The sequence below is a fragment of the Chlorocebus sabaeus genome, chromosome 9, assembly GCF_047675955.1.
Source record: "Chlorocebus sabaeus isolate Y175 chromosome 9, mChlSab1.0.hap1, whole genome shotgun sequence".
NCBI lineage: Eukaryota > Metazoa > Chordata > Mammalia > Primates > Cercopithecidae > Chlorocebus > Chlorocebus sabaeus.
Genome location: NC_132912.1, coordinates 76795868 through 76816726, shown reverse-complemented (window position 1 = coordinate 76816726; position 20859 = coordinate 76795868). Strand labels below are relative to the sequence as shown.

The 20859-nt window shown below is 38.5% G+C and overlaps 1 non-coding gene across 1 annotated transcript; it reads right to left on the bottom strand.

Annotated features, from left to right (window-relative positions):
* Nucleotides 1-2674: 2674 nt before the first annotated feature.
* On the bottom strand, nt 2675-2781 carry LOC119628264 (U6 spliceosomal RNA). The gene has a single exon (XR_005244552.1). It is a non-coding gene; the product is annotated as a U6 spliceosomal RNA (small nuclear RNA).
* Between the last annotated feature and the right edge of the window lie 18078 nt (nt 2782-20859).

The following is a 20859-nucleotide window of genomic DNA, read 5'->3' as shown; positions in this document are numbered from 1 at the left end:
TTTCTGCCTTCTTTTTGTTATGTACCCAGTAGTCATTCAGGAGCCGGTTGTTCAGTTTCTATGTAGTTGAGTGGTTTTGATTGAGCTTCTTAGTCCTGAGTTCCAGTTTGATTGCACTGTGGTCTGAGAGACAGTTGGTTATAATTTCTGTTCTTTTACATTTGCTGAGGAGTGCTTTACTTCCAACTATGTGGTCAATTTTGGAATAAGTGCGATGTGGTGCTGAGAAGAATGTATATCTGTTGATTTGGGGTGGAGAGTTCTGTACATGACGATTAGGTCCACTTGGTGCAGAGTTGAGTTCAATTCCTGGATATCCTTGTTAACTTTGTGTCTCGTTGATCTGTCTAATATTGACAGTGGGGTGTTAAAGTCTCCCATTATTATTGTATGGGAGTCTAAGTCTCTTTGTAAGTGTCTGAGAACTTGGTTTATGAATCTGAGTGCTCCTGTATTGGGTGCGTATATATTTAGGATAGTTAGCTCTTCTTACTGAATTGATCCCTTTACCATTATGTAATGGCCTTCTTTGTCTCTTTTGATCTTTGTGGGTTTAAAGTCTGTTTTATCAGAGACTAGGATTGCAACTTCTGCCTTTTTTTTGTTTTCCATTTGCTTGGTAGATCTTCCTCCATCCCTTTATTTTGAGCCTATGTGTGTCTCTGCATGTGAGATGGGTCTCCTGAATAGAGCAGACTGATGGGTCTTGACTCTTTATCCGGTTTGCCAGTCTGTCTTAATTGAACCATTTGGTCCATTTACATTTAAGGTTAATATTGTTATGTGTGAACTTGATCCTGTCATTATGATATTAGCTGGTTATTTTGCTCGCTAATTGATGCAATTTCTTCCTAGTATCGATGAACTTTACATTTTGACATGTTTTTGCAATGGCTGGTACCGGTTGTTCCTTTCCATGTTTAGTGCTTCCTTCAGGATCTCTTGTAGGGCAGGCCTGATGGTGACAAAATCTCTAAGCATTTGCTTGTCTGTAAAGGATTTTATTTCTCCTTCACTTATGAAACTTAGTTTGGCTGGATATGAAATTCTGGGTTAAAAATTCTTTTCTTTAAGAATGTTGAGTATTGGCCCCCACTTTCTTCTGGCTTGGAGAGTTTCTGCCGAGAGATCTGCTGTTAGTCTGATGGGCTTCCCTTTGTGTATAACCCGACCTTTCTCTCTGGCAGCCCTTAACATTTTTTCCTTCATTTCAACTCTGGTGAATCTGACAATTATGTGTCTTAGAGTTGCTCTTCTCAAGGAGTATTTTTGTGGCGTTCTCTGTATTTCCTGAATATGAATGTTGGCCTGCCTTTCTAGGTTGAGGCAGTTCTCCTGGATGATATCCTGCAAAGTGTTTCCCAGCTTGGTTCCATTTTGCCCGTCACTTTCAGGCACACCAATCAGACATAGATTTGGTCTTTTCACATAATCGCATATTTCTTGGAGACTTTGTTAATTCCTTTTTTCTTTTTTCTCCACACTTCTCTTCTTGCTTCATTTCATTCATTTGATCTTCAATCGCTGATACTCTTTCTTCCAGTTGATCGAGTCAGTTACTGAAGCTGGTGCATTTGTCACATAGTTCTTGTGTTATAGTTTTCATCTCTATCAGTTCTTTTAAGGTCTTCTCTGCATTGATTATTCTAGTTATCCATTCATCCATTCTTTTTTCAAGGTTTTTAGTTTCTTCATGCTGGTTACATAGTTCCTCCTTTAGCTCTGAGAAGTTTGATCAACTGAAGCCTTCTTCTCTCAACTCGTCAAAGTCATTCTTCATCCAGCTTTGTTCTGTTGCTGGCAATGAGCTGCATTCCTTTGGAGGGGGAGATGCGCTCTGATTTTTTGAATTTCCAGCTTTTCTGCACTGCTTTTTCCCCATCTTTGTGGTTTTATCTACCTTTGGTCTTTGATGATGGTGATGTACTGATGGGGTTTTGGTGTGGGTGTCCTTTCTGTTTGTTAGTTTTCCTTCTAACAGTCAGGACCCTCAGCTGTAGGTCTGTTGGAGTTTGCTTGAGGTCCCCTCCAGACCCTATTTGCCTGGTTATCAGCAGCGGAGGCTGCAGAAGATAGAATATTGCTCAACAGCGAGTGTTGCTGTCTGATTCTTGCTCTGGAAGCTTCATCTCAGGGGTGTACCCTGCTGTGTGAGGTGTGAGGTGTCAGTCTGCACCTGGTAGGGGATGTCTCCCAGTTAGGCTACTCAGGGTTCAGGGACCCACCTGAGCAGGCAGTCTGTCTGTTCTCAGATCTTAACCTCTGTGCTGGGAGATCCACTGCTCTCTTCAAAGCTATCAGACAGGGGCATTTACCTCTGCTGAGGTTTCTGCTGCTTTTTGTTTAGCAATGCCCTGTCCCCAGAGGAGGAGTCTACAAAGGCAGGCCGGCCTCCTTGAGCTGTGGTGGGTTCCACCCAATTCGAGCTTCCTGGTGGCTTTGTTTGCCCACTTCAGCCTCAGCAATGGCAGGCGCCCCTCCCCCAGCCTCGCTGCCACTTTGCAGTTAGATCTCAGGCTGCTGTGCTAGCAATGAGGGAGGCTCCGTGGGCGTGGGACCCTCCGGGCCAGGCATGAGATATAATCTCCTGGTGTGCCGTTTGCTAAGACCCTTGGTAAAGTGCAGTATTAGGGTGGGAGTTACCCAATTTTCCAGGTGTTGTGTGTCTCAGTTCAAAAATACGGAAGGCTTCAGGAATTTGCGTGTCATCCTTGTGCAGGGGCCATGCTAATCTTCTCTGTATCATTCCAATTTTAGTGTATGTGCTGCTGAAGCGTGCACTATAATGCCTTTTTCTAATTAGTTTGGAGATGACAGACATCAGGAAGATGAAAATTTTCTAGAAAAATTTTAAAGTATTTTTTTTCATGTTTGACATGTGGAATTAAACATTCAGTATGACAATTCAGTAAGTATAGCCAATTATGCATTCCTTCCATTTGGCTTTGAGTTTTTGTGATGTATTTTTTCCAGCTATGTAAGATATTACACCAACTACTATTGAAATTAACTGTATCTGGAACCAGAGCATCCACTTGCTCCATTACTAAATATTTTGTCAAGAGTTTCAGTAATGAAGCATACACAATCTCACTATTCTCATTAAATAGTAAACAATATGAAACATTTTATTGTTTGGCTTAATGATGTAATTATTAAATAAGACAAAAACACACACATTTGCCTAGGCCTAAACAGGGTCAGGATCATCAATATCACCTCCACGTCTCGTCCCACTGGAAGGTCTCCAGGGACAATAATATACATGGAGCTGTCATCTCCTGTGATAACAATGTCTCCTTCTGGGGCACCTCCCTGCAAGAAGCTGCCTGCGACTGTCATGCATCACATAATGGCATTTCAGTTGATGGACCCCCATATACAATGATGGTCCTATACGATTATAACGGGGCTGAAAAATTCTTATTGCCTATGCTGTCATAGTGACGGTGACATTGAAGCACGATGCATTACTCATGTGTTTGTGATGATGCTAGTGTAAACAAACCTACTGTGCTGCCAGTTTTTATACTTTTCAAACAATTTTTATAATTTTAAATAAAGTATAGCATACACATTTATGTACAGTACTTAATGCTTGATAATGATAATAAACTATGTTACTGGATCATGTATGCACTACATTACACTTTTTATTATTTTATTATTTATTATATATTATTTATTTATTTATTTATTTTGAGGTGGAGTCCTGCTCTGTAGCCCAGGCTGGAGTGCAGTGGCACCATCTTGGCTTGCTGCAGCCTCTGCCTCCTGGGTTCAAGCGATTCTCTTGCCTCAGCCTCCCGAGTAGCTGGGATTACAGGCACACACCATCAATGCTGGCTAATTGTTTTATATTTTTAGTAGAGATGGGGTTTCACCGTATTGGCCAGGCTGATATTGAACTCCTGGCCTCAGGTGATCTGCCCACCTCGGCTTTCCAAAGTGCTGGGATTACAGGCGTGAGCCCCTGTGCCTAGGCATCATTATTTTGAAGTGCATGGCTTTTACTTATTAAAGAAAGTTAAATTGTAAAACAGTCGCAGGCAGGTCCTTGGGGGGAGGTGCCCCAGAAGGACACATTGTTATCATAGGAGATGACAGCTCCATGTGTATTATTGTACCTGGAGATCTTCCCAGTGGGAGGAGGCATGGAGGTGATATTGATCCTGACCCTGTCTAGGCCTAGGCTGATGTGTGTGTTTTTTCTTATTTTTTAACAAAAAAGTTTAGAAAGTTAAAAAAAGTTAAAGTTATAAAAAGCTCATAGAATAAGGGTAGAAAGAAAATATTTTTACAGCTGTACAATGTGTTTGTGTTTCAATTATGTGTTATTACAAAAGAGCAAAAAAAGTAAAAAGTTTATAAGGTAAAAACGTTACAGTAAGCTAAGGTTAACTTATGATTGAAGAAACACATTTTAAAAATAACTTCAGCAAGGCCTTAATTATAAGTGTTTCTGAAGTCTACAGTAAGTACAGTAATGTCCTAGGTCCTCACATACACTTACAAGTCACTTGCTGACTCACCCAGAGCAACTTCCAGTCCTGCAAGTTCTTTTTTTGAGACGGAGTCTTGCTCTGTCACCCAGGTTGGAGTGCAGTGACATGATCTCGGCTCACTGCAACCTCTGCTCCCCGGGTTCAAGTGATTCTCCTGCCTCAGCCTCCCGAGTAGCTGGGATTACAGGTGTGCACCACCATGCCTGACTAATTTTTGTATTTTTAGTACAGACAGGGTTTCACCATGTTGGTCAGGCTGGTCTCGAATCCTGACTTCGTGATCTGCACATCTTAGCCTCCCAATGTGCTGGGATTACAGGTGTGAGCCACCGTGCCCAGCCCTGCAAGTTCCCTTTATGGTAAGTGCCCTATGTGGTGTTCCATTAAAAAATATTTTATACTGTATTTTTGCTGTACTTTTTCTATGTTTGTTAGGTATGTTTAGTAGATATGTTTAGATACATAAATACAATTGCCTACAGTATTCAGTACACTAGCGTGCTGTACAGGTTTATAGTCTAGGAGCAATAGAATACTATACCATGTAGCCTAGGTGTGTAGTAGGCTCTATCATCGAGGTTTGTGTAAGTACACTCTAGGATGTTTATACAATATTTGAATTGCCTAATGACACATTTCTCAGAGCATTGTTCCATGATACATTACTGTATTTTTAAATAATCACTAATTTAAATTAAGTTACTAATAGAAAACAATTTTGCTGCTGTTAAATACAAGAAAGTTTATTTGAAATATATTGCTTGTGATATCTTTTTAATATTTCCTTTTTCTGTATATGTTTTTTATTCCTATAATAGAATAGTACAGTCAATATCTGAAAGTAGGTGTTTATTTTGGGTTGTATTAAAGGGCTTATTTAGTGACTCAGATAAATGATTTGGTCAAGAGTAAGAGTTTGGAACACAAAGATATAAGAGAGGTCTAGAAGTGATGTGGGACCACAGACGACAAAATGATTAATTTCCTGCAGGGGTTAAGGGGGCTGCACAGATGGAGTGACATCTCAACCTTGTTTTCAAAGAGCTAGACCAGAGACAGGGTGGAGAGATCATTTTGAGCTGAGCCACAGAGAACAGGGTGGAGGAGATGAAGTTTTACTTATTCTTTGAGACTCAGTTTCCTCTTTTGTAAAATGATGTCTGTAAAACTTTTTTTTTTTTTTTTTTTTTTTTTTTAAAAGGAGTCTTGCTCTGTTGCCCAAGCTGGAGTGCAGTGGCACAATCTCGGCTGACTGCAACCTCTGGCTCCCAGGTTCAAGTGAGTCTCCTGCCTCAGCCTTGATGTCTGTAAAATCTATCTTGAAGAAAGGTGGAAATGTTGGGGAGATTAGAAATAGCATGTAAAAATAGTACTGTCACCCCACAGGTGCTCAAGAAATGATAGTGCTTCATAATTTTTTGTGATAGGATGGCTCTTTGTCCTATGAGGCACAAGGCAGGCATGACAAGCGTGAGACACCCTTCAGAGTCAAAAAATATTTTAGGGAGGGCTGAGTTTACTGGATCAGTTTACCATTGTGAAATAAAAGTTCCTGGACTCCAACAGGGTTTGGAGTCCCTCTCTCTGAGTGTTTTTTAAGGCACGGATTATTCTGTCTTGACCACATTTCTAATCTAGTAACCACAACCTCATCTCTACTTCTTCCTGCTTTGAACTTTGTCCTCCAGGGGCCACTTAAATGAGAAGCCTGTCCTACCCACCTTGTCCGGCATTCAATGTGTATCTCATGTCAGCTCTCTACTCTGACCTCATCCATACTGACCATTTTCTGTATTTCAGAAGATGGCCTCAGCTTAGTACCTGGCACATAACAATAATCCCAAAGACCTTGATGCTGAGAGATGCCTGGGCTAACTTATTTGTCTTCAGGCCACTGACTTCACAATTATATAACCATAGGGGAGAAAGTCAAGAGCATTGTTACAGGACATCTGGGTTGTAATGTGATAGGCATGCTTTCAACATGGCATCTGTGGAGCCATAGAAGTTGTGCTGGAAGGAGCTTGGGAGTTCATTGAGCCCAGCCCTGTTGTTTCAGTAATTAAAAAAACTGAGGCAGAAGTGGGTAGAAGAAATATCTAGAAGTAGAAGCCAGGTCTCCTGGTTCCCAGGACAGGGTCCTTTATATCACATCCCCTCTAGGCTGTAATATGTAGCAACAGTAAAATACAGACTCAACTTTCTCGGTCTTACAAGTGGCAGGCTGTTGCTGGCCTCAAGTGGTGAATCCACTGATAGGGAAAAATAAGAATTTTGTAAACTCTCAGAAAGTTTGTCTTTGTAATAACAGTCCCCTAAACTCTGTTGTCCTTGGAAGTACAACAAAGTCCAGGCTGAGACCATGGAACTGGACTCCAGTCAGGATTTATGTCACACAGTCTATGTATTTCCCACTCAGTGCCAATTATTCATTCCTCCCATTCAAACAAAAATAAATAATAAAACCACAGACAGGGAGCAGTGTGAAAAACGCCTTGACTGAGAGTGAGAAAGCTATGACCATCCTGTGAAAACATTTACTTCCTGGAGAGAGACCCAGCAGTACTGTGTGTTCCTTCCGGGGGTGGGGCTGGAGGCTGCCTGAGGTGATGGGAACTTCAGTGTGAAAGAGGTAGCTGTGGTGTATCTTCTTTGCTGAGAAGGTAAAAGTTCATTCACTGGAAAAAACAGCCACAGCTCCTTTTTTTTTTTTTTTTTTTTTTTGTTTCTTCAACTTTTATTTTAAGTTCAGGGGGACATGTGCAGGATGTGCAGGTTTGTTACACAGGTAAACGTGTGCTGTTGTGGTTTGCTGTACAGATCATCCCATCACCTAGGTATTAAGCCCATCATCCAGCATCCATTAGCTGTTCTTCCTGATGCTCTCCCCCGCTTCCCCCTCTGACAGATCCCAGTGTGTGTGTTATTTCTTGCCATGTGTCCATGTGTTCTCATTATTCAGCTCCCACTTATAAGTGAGAATGTGCAGTGTTCCTTCTAAGGTGGTATTTCTAACACGTAGAATGCTCAGGGAGGGAAAGTCAGAGTTGGATGCATACTATAGAAGGGTTGCAATCTATTCTAATGCCTCTTCCCAAGACTAGTTCCTGGGCTACTGAGTTTTTGTTTAAGACCCTTGAAGGCAGTGATATGAGATGGAAAGAAATCCTAAGCCTTCCACTGCCACGTGCTAGCTGAGTGACCCTGGGCATGTGATTGAAGAGGACTGAGCTGGCATCCTCACCTGTGAAAATGGGATAGCAAGGTCTTCCTTACAGGACTTTGGTGAGAACTAAATGAGACAAAGTATGGAAAAATGCATAATGCTAGAAACATAGTGAGCAGTCAATAGTAATGATGAAATATTTCACGTTTAGAGGATGATACAACGGACACCCGTGTAACTCTCAACTCAGCATAGTTCAACTGTCAGCATAATTAAGACAACATAAAACCCTGATTGCATTTCTCTTTCCCTGGCAGGTAAGCACAGTCCTGTGTCCCGTATTGGTACCTCCATTCCCATGGATGTCTTTATATTTTTACTAAAAATTATATAAAGAATACTGTTTGGATGTTTTTAAATATGATAACTTGCTCTATATATTGTTCCAAAGCTGCATTTTTTTTTTTGCTTCAAAATTAGGTTTGTGAGGTTCATACTTGTTGATCTGTATAGCTCTAATTCATTTCATTTTCATAACTTACTTGCTTATTCTCCTGATGGATATTTACGTTGTTTCAAGTTTTTTCCTACTACAATTAATGCTACAATCATGGTAGTTTTTGTGTGCCTTTTTTTTTTTCTCATTTGTAAAAGAAAATCAAACCTCTGTGGTGTACTGCTTGTATTGTATCGTAATATCCTGTACAATGATATTTTTAGAGCCTTTTTCAGTTTATAAAATGCTTTTCCATTCATTTATAGCTTACTACAGGTGGAGAACAGATTCATATTGAGGTTTTCTGTGTCCCAAACCAAGGATCATTACAGTACCTTATGCAGTGACAGCTCTTTATAAACTCTGAAGATTTTCACCAATATAAAATGGCATCATCATTGCTAGAAATTAACTGTTGCAATAGCTTAAAGCCCACTTATTCTGTCTGCTTATCTTTTAAATAGGGTTTCAGATTCCACAGCTGAAGTTTCCCAAACCAAAATCTTGCAAAACAAAATCAATTTTCAATTTTCCTTTCTGAGGTAAAAAACATAACCTTGGCATTTGCTGCCTGGTCAATGTGGCTTTTTAGCGAGTTTCTCTATAATCAAGGTTTCCATGGCTTTTTAAAAGTTGAGCTTTTCCAACTACAAAATTAATACAAGATTGTTATTAAAGATTTGGAAACTGTGAAAGCAGCCAGAAGAAACACTTATTCAGAAACACGCACTGTTATCATTTTGGCACATTTCTTTCCAATTGTTTTCAACATGTTGTTTATATAGTTGGGATCGTGCTGTTGATCCAGTTTTGAGCCTTGCATTTTCCACTTAACATTATAAGTAAGCTTTCCCTCTGTGGACTTTTAGTGGCCAAAATTTACCCAGAAAGGAAGTCTGTGTCTCCAAGGAATCCCATTCTCAGAAAGGAAAAAAATTCTGTTCCTCTGAAGTTATGGGAAAAATGCTTCTTCTATGGTTTGGTCTTTCCCTGGGTAATTCTTTATTAAATGTGTCAGTAAACTTCTGTTTTCTGTCCTAGTTTGGCTTCCATAAAGATAGTAGCAAGAGTTTAAAAAAAAGTGTGTACAATGTGTGTTTACATATATACAACAATATATTTATATGTACATATGTGTGTGTGTATACAAATGGCATATATAGTTAGATGTTTGTGTTTAAACACATAGATGCTCTTATACAGAGACTCACGCCCCTTTAGAGGGAGATACAATAAGACAGATGAAAAGTTCCACATTACTATTATTTTACTCTGTCAAACCATTAACTTGACTTTATGCTGACTCTATGCTATTATCTTAATCTTGTGTTTCTCCCAGGAAAGGGGTGAAATAATTATTAGTGACAGTTTGTAGTTCAAGTTAATTTGTTGGAGGAACTCATTATCCATTCCAGGTGTTCTCCATCAGTGTAACAAGACAACCTGTAACAATCAACTGTTTCGTTTATGATGAAGCTAATTAAAACTAATTAAACCGATTTGAGTTTACAATACAATGAATTACAAGTAATTAAGGTACATTAGGTTTGTCGTATGCATAGAAGAACAACCTTTGAAACTAGAATCTAGTTTCCTCACATCTGCTGAACATGTTTGTAATATAAGCAGATATCAAGCCAAGAAACCTGCAAGGAAATAAAAAACAAATGATTCATCATCAACTTTTAAAAAACATGGACTGTTGCTTAATATTTTAATTCATAAAGAATGTAAGGGGATGGATTTCCCTAGGCAAGGTACAACCTACAGAAGAACCAATTAGCTGTAAAGTTACAGCGATTATTTTTTTGTAAATGTTGAAATATATTTTTGAGAGCCATGGTGTATAACGTGGAAAGATAAACTCAAATTTACCTGAATTTACCATGGCCTCTTTTTCTTTCTCTAGAATATGTGACAACTTCACCTCATTGCCACAGTGGGGATGAAAAACATCTCTTGGTTCCAGTCTGGGCTTCTGTGCAGCCCTCTGACAGACTGGCCCAGCATAGAATCATTTTCCTTGTCAAGGCTCCTGGGTGACCAGATCAGCCCATCTCTGGGTTGTTTTACAGGGAGGAGTTGGGAGGCATAACCATTGTTACTTTCTGACCCAGAGTGACTAGGCTTGTTTGATTAGAGAGAAGTAACATTGGTAGTTATTCTATTTGTTAGAATAGGTGGCTCCTGAGAGAGGCAGTGAGAGCCTGGATTAAATAAGTGTCTGTGAAAATGGAGAAGAGGTGAGGTGATGGGTGAGATAAACGTTTGAAAAATAGAAAGGATTTGGCGGCATTTAGATGTGAGCTGTGTTAGACACGTCCTGTACAGCACTTCAAATCCTATTGGCCTCATCTATCACTCCAACCAGAGCCATGGCACTGGCTACTCTCGGGTTTCCAGCAACTTTGTGCAGTTTCACCCAGACAACCCTCTCAGGCTGGAGCCAAGAGCTGCTGACTTCCTGCCCAGGGTTTCTGTGCCCTTGAGGACCTTCTTGGCTCTCAGTAGCAGGGGAGTATTGGGGAGTTAAGGCCATTTGGAGGCAACTTTTGACCCATGGTGCTGGAAGCTGATAGGCACATGCTGCTTCCTCTTCCTAGTGGAGAGTCCTGAGACACATTTTAGAAAGTGATTGGGCAGCCAGTAGCCTGTGGTGGTGGCCAACTTGATGCAACATCCTTGTAGTGGTTTTCACTCCTTTCCTGTTTCACTCTCCCATTTCTCACTTCTGGCCACCGGAATTCCATTACCAAAGTACCTGAATGTAAGCCATCGTCTATGGCTCTGCTTTTGGGATAATGCAGGCTAAGATATGTTAGGCTTGGGTGTATGGGAGGATAGTGGGCCTGTGAAGAAGGAATGGAAAGCCATGGATGAGAGGCCTGCTCATGAGTTCAGTTTGGGTTACACTGAGACTGGGGCAGCCAGTGGGACTTCTGGTCACAGCCCAGTTACCATATCAATGACATTGCTAGCCAGAGCTCTCTTGAGATGAGAAAACTCAGGTTTTTTAGCTCCTAGCTTTAGCTCCTGACCCATGCAACCATGGGTCTTCAGTCACTTTTATTTCTCCAGGGGTAGCAATCTGTATTAGTTATCTGTTGTTGCATAACACATTACCCCAAAACATAGAAGCTTAAAACAACTAACACTTCTGTTCTCCCAAAGTTTCTGGGGATTAGAAATTCAGGAGGTTTAGCTAGGTGGTTCTGGCTCAGGATCACTCATGAAGTTGCTGTGAGGCTGTTGGCTGGGGCTGCTCTATGTGGAAAATTGACTTGGGCTGGGAGGCCTTCTTCCAGCTCTCTCAGGTTGCTATTCCCAGGAAGCTTCGGTGCCTCACCACACAGGCCTTTCCACAGCACTTTTCACAATATAACTTTCCACAGGGCTAGTGAGCTGGGAGACAGATCTATTGAGAAAGAGAGCACCCAAGACAGTAAGCCATCATCTTCTACAACCTAATCTTAAAAGTGACATATGGCTGGGTGTGGTGGCTCATGCCTCTAATCCCAGAGTTGGGAGACCAAGGCGGGTGGATTGCTTGAGCTCAGGAGTTCGAGACCAGTCTGGGCAACATGGTAAAACCCTGTCTCTACAAAAAATTTACCAGGCGTGGTAGCAGGTGCCTGTAGTCCCACCTACTCGGGAGGCTGAGACAGGAGGATCACTAGAACCTGGGAGGCCAAGGTTGCAGTAAGCTGAGATCGTGCCACTGCACTCCAGCCTGGATGACAGAGCAAGACCCTGTCTCAAACAGACAAACGACAAAAAAGTGATACACTGTTACTTATACCACTTATTACTGACTGCACAGAACAATCTTTGTACATCTTGGGAGGGGGACTACTCAAGGATGTGGATAGTGGGAAGCAGGGATCATTGGAGTCCATCTCGGAGCATGGGAACCACACAGTCTTCATTTTTTTAAAAATAGGTATTTATTTTAGTATACAGATAAAATATGCACGTTGTAAAAAAAAATCAACACTATGGAAGAATTTATATGATTAGTAAAACTATTCCGAATGTCATACTCCCAAGTCCAATCCTCATAAATAATCACTATTACTTGTGTATCTGTTTTATATTCTCACAGTGTTTAACAACTGTGTTTAATAACTGTAAATAGTATACTTTAACTTGTCAGATATTTTGTTCACTCATATACCTCACACTTATATTACCCTCTGCCTCCCAAATGTGTTCGTTTTGTAATGTTTTTAATTTCTCTACTTGTTGCCTTGATAGTTATTTGCTTAAACATCTATTTTTGATCCATCATATATAAACAGTACCTTTGTGTCCGCTATATAAGATGAAAAACAGCAATATTCATTCTCACATCTCTCCTTACTTTTGACTTCTGTCAGCTACATTATTCTTTCAATCTTTTTTTGTTTGTTTGTTTGTTTTTATTGAAATGGGGTCTTACTTTGTAACTCAGGCTGGAGTACAGTGGCCCAATCATAGGGCACTGTAACCTCTAACTCTTCGGCTCAAGCAATCCTCCCACTTCAGCCTCCTGAGTAGCTGAGACTACAGGCACGTGCCACCACACCCAGCTCTCTTCTTATCTTATTGAGGTTAATACTATTTACATTTCTATAGGCGTACTTGATTTTTATTTTTTGGCTGCAGATTGACTCTAAAATTTCAAAGCCATGAAACACTTAACACATTTGTATTTGCAGTAAATGCCTACTATAAACCAAGCAGTTGAACCAATAATAAAGGCATACAAAAAGAAAATGTTAAGGGAAATGACTATCTTTTTTCTTTCTTTTTTTTTTTAAAGCCAATAGATTGCTCAAAATGCGTCACATTTTAGTTTGCATCATGTTTGCACAATGGTTTTCTTTTATACTATTTTATTTTTCCTGGCATTTCTAATTGTCTTTCTTTTTCTGCTTTATATAAAGGATGTAATGTCTTCATTTTATCTCTAGGAACTTTGTAGTTCTTAATTATACATTTGTGTAATGGAATTCTCCTTCAGCCTAATTACATCCTTTACAGGATTCTGACTTCCTGTACTAATCTGGAGTAATTTATTTTCCACCCTGATACACAGGGTTTCTTCAGTAGTTCTTTTGGGTTAGCTCATTCTACTTGTTTATTTTCACATTTATTTAGTATTGTTTTAATAATTAATTTTTAATTTTTGTGGGTCCATAATAGGTGTGTAATTAATGGGGTACATGAGTTGTTTTGATACAGGCATGCAACACATAATAATAATCACATCATGAAAACAAGGGCATCCATCCCCACGGGTATTTATCCTTTGTGTTACAAACAATTCAATTATTCTCTTTTTGTTATTTTAGAATGTGCAGTTAAATTATTATTGACTATAGTCACCCTGTTATGCTATCAAATACTAGGTTTTATTTGCTTATTCTGTTTTTGTACCCATTAAGCAGCCTTACTTCCCCAACAACCCCTCACAACCCTTCCCAGCCTCTGGTAACCACCCTTCTCCCCTCTATCACCACAGATTCAATTGTTTTGATTTTTAGACCCCACAAGTAGGTGAGAACCTGCAATGCTTGTCTTTCTATGCTTGGCTTATTTCGCTTAACACAATAATCTCCATTTTCATCCATGTTGTTGCAAATGACTGGATCTCATTATTTTTTATGGTTGAATAGTACTCCATTGTGTATATGTACCACATTTTCTCTGTTTATCTGTTGATGAACACTTAAGTTGCTTCCAAATCTTGGTTACTGTGAACAGAGCTGCAACAAACATGGGAGTATAGATACTACTTTGATATACTGATTCTCTTACTTTTGGATATATTACCAGTAGTGGGATTGCTGGATCATATGGAAACTCTATTTTTAGTTTTCTGAGGAATCCTTCACAATTCTCTGTAGTAATTGTAGTAATTTACATTCCCAGCAACAGTGTGTGAGGGTTCCCTTTTCCCCACATCCAGCATTTGTTATTGTCTGTTTTGGATATAAGCAATTTTAACTTGGGTGAGATGATGTCTCATGGCAGTTTGAATTTATATTTCTCTGATGATCAATGATATTGCATAACTTTTCATAAGTCTCTTTGCCATTTATATGTCTTCTTTTAAGAAATATCTATTCAAATCCTTTGCCCATTTTAAAAATTGATTTTTTTCCATAGAGTTATTTGAGCTCCTTATATATTCCAGTCATTATTCCCCTTGTCAGATAGATAGTTTGTAAATATTCTCTCCCATTCTGCAGGTTCCCTCTTCACTTTGTTGATAGTTTCCTTTGCTGTGCAGAAGCTTCTTGATGTAATCTCATTTGTCCAGTTTTGCTTTGGTTGCCTGTGCTTGTGGGATATTACTCCAGAATCTTTGCTCAAACCAACGTCCTGGAGAGTTTCCTCAATGTTTTCTTGTAGTAGTTTCATAGTTTGAGGCCTTAGATTTAAGTCTTTAATCCATTTTGATTTGATTTTTATATATAGTGGGAGACAGGGATCAAGTTTCATTCTTTTGCGTATGGATATCCAGTTTTCCCAGCACCATATATTTAAGAGTCTATCTTTTCCCCCATGTATATTCTTGACACCTTTGTAAAAAATGAGTTCACTGTAGGTGTGTGGATTTATTTCTGGGTTCTCTATTATGTTACATTGGACTATGTGTCTACTTTTATGCCAGTACCATGCTGTTTTGGTTACTATAGCTCTGCAGTATAATTCAAAGTCAGGTAATGTGATTCCTCATTTTGTTCTTTTTGTTTAGGATAGCTTTGTCTATTCTGGGTTATTTTGTGGCTGCATATATATTTTAAGATTTTTTTCTATTACTGTGGAGAATGTCACTGGTATTTTGATAAGTATTGCATTGAATTTGTAGATTGTTTCAAGTAGTATGGACATTTTAACAATACAGATTCTTCCAACCCAGGAATGTCGAATATCTTTCCATTTTTTGTGTCCTCTTCAAGTTCCTTCATCAGTGTTTAATAATTTTCATCATAAAGATCTTTCACTTCTTTGGTTATATTAATTCCTAGGTATTTAATTTTATTTGTGGCTATTGTAAATAGGATTACTTTCTTTCTTTTTTTTTTTTTTGAGACAGAGTCTCACTCTGTCGCCTAGGCTGGAGTGCAGTGGGGCGATCTCGGCTCACTGCAAGCTCCAACTCCTGGGTTCACACCATTCTCCTGCCTCAGCTTTCAGAGTAGCTGGGACTACAGGCGCCCGCCACCACACCCGGCTAATGTTTTGTATTTTTAGTAGAGATGGGGCTTCACCGTGTTAGCCAGGATGGGGTTACTTTCTTGATTCTTTTTCAGACTGTTCACTGCTGGCATATAGAAACACTACTGATTTTTGTATGTTGATTTTGTATCCTGCAACTTTACTGAATTTATTAGTTCTAATAGTTTTTTGGTGGAGTCTTTAGGTTTTTCCAAATCGAGATCATATCATCTGCAAACAAGGATAATTTGCCTTCTTTTTTTTTCCAATTTCGTTGCCCTTTATTTCTTTCTCTTGTCTGATTGCTCTAACTAGGACTTACAGTACGATGCTGAACAACAGTGGTGAAAGTGGTCATCCTTGCCATGTTCAGATCTTAGAGGAAAGGCTTTCAGTTTTTCTCTGTTCAGTATGATACTAGCTGTGGGTTTGTTGTATATGGTTTTTATCATGTGGAGGTGTGTTCCTTTGAAACCCAGCTCTTTTAGGGTTTTTATCATGAAGGGATGTTGAATATTATCAAATGCTTTTTCAGCATCAATTGAAAATAATCATATGGTTTTTGTCTTTCATTCTGTTGATATGCTGTATCACATTGATTGATTTGCATATGTTGACCTATCCTTGCATCCCAGGGATAAATCCCACTTGGTCATGATGAATGATCTTTTTAATGTATTGTTGAATTTGATTTGCTAGTATTTTGTTGAGAATTTTTGCATCAGTATTTATCAGTGATATTGTCCTATTGTTTTCTGTTTTTGATGTGTCTTTTATTTATTTTTATTATATTTTTATTTTATTGGCTTTTATTTTAGTGGGAGACATTTTATTATGGCCTTGATCTTGTTACTTGTTATTAGTCTGTTCAGGTTTTGGATTTCTTCATGGTTCAATCTTGATAATTAATAACGGGGTAATTAATAATGGGGTTCCATGTGTCTAGGAATTGTCCATTTCATCTAAGTTTTCCAATTTATGGAAATATACTTGCTAATAGTAGCCACTTATGATGCTTTGAATTTTTGTGGTATAAGTTGTAATGTCTCCTTTTTCATTTCTGATTTTATTTATTTGGATCTACTCTCTTTTCCTTAATCTGGCTAGAATTTTATGTATTTTGTTTAACTTTTCAAAAAGCTAATATTTTATTTCCTTGATCTTTTGTATTTTTTTTATTTCAATTTCATTTATTTCTGCTCTGATCTTTATTATTATTTTTTATGTCCTGTTTTCTTTTATTAAACTTTTATTTTAGGTTCGTGGGTACATGTGTAGGTTTGTTATATAAATAAACCTATATCTTGGGGGTTTGTTGTACAGATTATTTCATTACCCAGCTATTAGATCTATTGCCAAATATATATATTTTTCTGATCCTCTCCCTTCTCCCACCCTACATCCTCAAGTAGGCCCCAGTGTCTGTTGTTTCCTCCTTTGTGTCCATATGTTCTCATTTAGCTCCCACTTATAAGTAGAACATGTGGTATTTGGTTTTCTGTTTCCGCATTAGTTTGCTGAGTATAATGACCTCCAGCTCCATTCATCTTCCTGCAAAGGATATAATCTCATTTTTTTTTTTTTTGAGATGGAGTCTTGCTCTGTCGCCAAGGCTGGAGTGTAGTGGCACAATCTCGGCTCACTGCAACCTCTGCCGCCTGGGTTCAAGCGATTCTCCTGCCTCAGCCTCCTGAGTAGCTGGGATTACAGGCACGTGCCACCACACCTGGCTAATTTTTGCATTTTTAGTAGAGATGGGGTTTCACCATGTTGGTCAGGCTGATCTCAAACTCCTGACCTCGTGATCTGCCTGCCTTGGCCTCCCAAAGTGCTGGGATTATAGGCGTGAGCCACCATGCCTGGCCAATTTCATTGTTTTTTTTTTATGGCTGTATACTATTTCATGTTGTTTATGTACCACATTTTCTTTATCCAGTCTGCCATTGATGGGATTTAGGTTGATTCCATGCATTAAGCTATTGTGAATAGTGCTGCGATGAAGACATGCGTGGCATGTGTCTGTATGATAGAATAATTTATGTTCCTTTGGGTGTATATCCAGTAATGAGATTGCTGAGTTGAATGGTAGTTCTGTTTTTAACTCTTTGAGGAATCTTCACATTGCTTTCTACAATGGTTGAACTAATGTACACTCCCACCAACAACGTGTAAGCATTACCTTTTCTCTGTAACCTTGCCAACATTTATTATTTTTTGACTTTTTATAATAGCCCTTCGACTGGTGTGAGACGGTATCTCACTGTGGTTTTGCTGTGCATTTCTCTAATAACCAGTGATATTGAACTTGTTTTCATGTGCTTGTTGGCTACATGTACATCTTATTTCGAAAACTGTTTTTTAATGTCCTTTGCCCACTTTTTAATGGGGTTGTTTTTTCATTTGTAAATTTGTTTCAGTTCCTTACAGATGCTAGATTAGACCTTTGTCAAATGTATAGTTTGCAAATATTTTCTTCCATTCTGTAGATTGTCCATTTAATCTATTGATAGTTTATTTTGCTATATGGAAGCTCTTTAGTTTAATTAGATCCAATTTGTCAATGTTTGCTTTTGTGCAATTGCTTTTGGTGTCTTTGTCATGAAATCTTTACTTGTTCTTATGGTCCAGAATAGTATTGTCTAGGTTGTTTTCCAGGGCTTTAATAGTTTTGGGTTTTAAATTTAAGCCTTTAATCCATCTTGGACTGATTTTTGTATATGGCCTAAGGAAGGGGTCCAGTTTGAATCTTCTGCATATGGCTAGCCGGTTATACCAGCACCATTTATTGAGCAAGGAGTCCTTTCCTCATTGTTTGTTTTTGTCAGCTTTGTTGAAGATCAGATGGTGGTAGGTGTGTGGTCTTATTTCTGGGCTCTGTATTCTATTGCATTGTCTATCTGTCTGTTACCAATACTATACTGCTTTTGTTAACTGTGGCCCTATGGTGTAGTTTGAAGTTGGGTAACATGATGCCTCCAACTTTGTTGTTTTGATTAAGATTGCCTTGGCTATTTGAGCTGTTTTTTTGGTTCCATATGGATTTTAAAATAGTTTTTTCTACTTCTGTGAAGAATGTGATTAGTAGTTTGATAGAAGTATCATTGTATCTATAAATTGCTTTGGGCAGTATGGCCATTTTAATGATATTGATTCTTCCTATCCATGAGCATGGTATGTTTTTTCATTTGTTTGTGTCATCTCTGACTTCTTGAGCAGTGTTTTGTAATTCTCATTGTAGAGATCTTTCATTTCCCTGGTAAGCTGTATTCCTAGGTGCTTTATTCTTTTTGTGGCAATTGTGAATGGGATTGCATTCATGATTTGGCTTTCAGCTTGGCTGTTGTTGGTGTGTAGGAATGCCAGTAATATTTGTACATTGATTTTGTATCCTGAAACTTTGCTGAAGTTGTTTATCAGCTGAAAGGAGCTTTTGGGCCAAGACTACAGTGTTTTTTTAGGTATTGAAACATATCATTTGTGAAAAGAGAGATTTTGATTTCCTCTCTTCCTATTTGGATGCCCTTTATTTCTTTCTCTTGCCTGATTGCTCTGGCCAGGACATCCAGTACTAAGTTGAATACGGTAGTGACAGAGGACATTTTTGTTTTGTGATGATTTTCAAGAGGAATTCTTCCAGTTTTTGCCCACTCAGCATGATGTTGCCTGTGGGTTGAAGGATATATGTTCCTTCAATACCTAGTTTACTGAGAGTTTTTAACACAAAGCGGTGTTGAATTTATCAAAGGCCTTTTCTGCATCTGTTGAGATAAGTGTGTGGTTTTTGTCTTTAGTTCTGTTTATGTGATGAATCACATTTATTGATTTGTTTATGTTGAACCAACCTTGCATACCAGGGATAAAGCCTACTTGATTGTGGTGGATTAGTTTTTGAGGTGCTGCTGAATTTGATCTGCCAGTATTTTGTTGAGGATTTTTGCATCAATGTTCATTAAGGATATTAGCTTGAAGTTTTCTTTTTTTGTTGTGTCTCTGCCAGGTTTTGGTATCAGGATGATGGTGGCCTTATAGAATGAGCTAGGGAAGAGTCATTTCTTCTCAATTTTTTAGAATAGTTTCAGTGGGAATAGTACCAGCTTGTCCTTGTATATCTGGTAGAATTTGTGTGTGAATTCATCTGGTCCTGGACTTTTTTTGATTGGTAGGCTATTTATTACTGATTCAATTTGGAACTCATTATTGGTCTGTTCAGGGAACCAATTTTTTCCTGGCTCAGTCTTAGAAGAGTGTATGTGCCCAGGAATTTATTCATCTCTTTTAGGTTTTTCAGTTTGTATGCATAGAAGTGTTCAAAGTAGTCTCTGATGATTGTTTGTATTTCTGTGATGTCAATGGTAACACTGCCTTTATCATTTCTGATTCCTTTTGTTTGGATCTGCTGTCTTTTCTTCTTTCTTAGTCTAGCTGGTGGTCTTATTAATTTTTTTGGAAAAAAAAACAACTTCTTGATGTGTTGATCTTTTGAATTTATTTTTGTGTCTAAATCTTCAGTTCAGCTCTGATTTTTGTTGTTATTGTCTTTCTGCTAGTTTTGGAGTTGATTTGCTCTTGGTTCTCTAGTTGTTTTAATTGTGATGTTAGGTTGTTAATTTGAGATCTTTGTGAGTTTTTGATGTGGGCATTTGCATTTAATGCTACAGATTTCCCTTTTAACAGTGCTTTAGCTGTGTCCCAGAGATTCTGGTATGTTGTATCTTTGTTCTGATTAGTTTCAAATAACTTCTTGATTTCTGCTTTAATTTCATTATTTGCCCAAAAGTCATTCAGATGCAGGCTGTGTAATTTCCATGTAATTGCATGGTTTTGAGCATTTTTTTTCAGTCTGATTTTTTATTTTTATTGTGCTCTAGTCTGAAAGTGTGTTTGGCATAATTTCAGTTCTTTTGTATTTGCTGAGGATTTTTTTTACATCTGATTGTGTGATCAATTTTCGACTATGTGCCATGTGGTGATGAGAGGAATGTATACTCTGTTGTTGTTGGGTGGAGAGTTCTGTAGAGGTCTATCAGATCCATTTGGTTCAATGTTGAGTTTAGGTCCTGAATATCTTTGTTAATTTCCTGCCTCATTGATTTGTCTCATTGTTAGTGGTGTGTTGAGGTCCCCCATTATTATTGTGTGGGAGTCTAAGTCTCTTTGTAGGTCTCTAAGAACTTGCTTTATGAATCTGAGTGCTCTTGTGTTTGGCACATATATATTTGGATAGTTAGGTCTTCTTATTGAATTGAACTCTATACCATTATGTAATGGCCTTCTTTGTCTTTTTTGATTTTTATTGGTTTAAAGTCTATTTTTTCTGAAATTAGGACTGCAGCCCCTGCTTCTTTTTCTGATTTCCATTTGCTTGGTAGATTTTTCTCTATCCTTTTATATTGAGCCTGTGGGTGTCATTGACCGTGAGATGGATTCTTTTGAAGACAGCATACTATTGGATCTTGCTTTTTTATATAGCTTGTCATTCTGTGCTT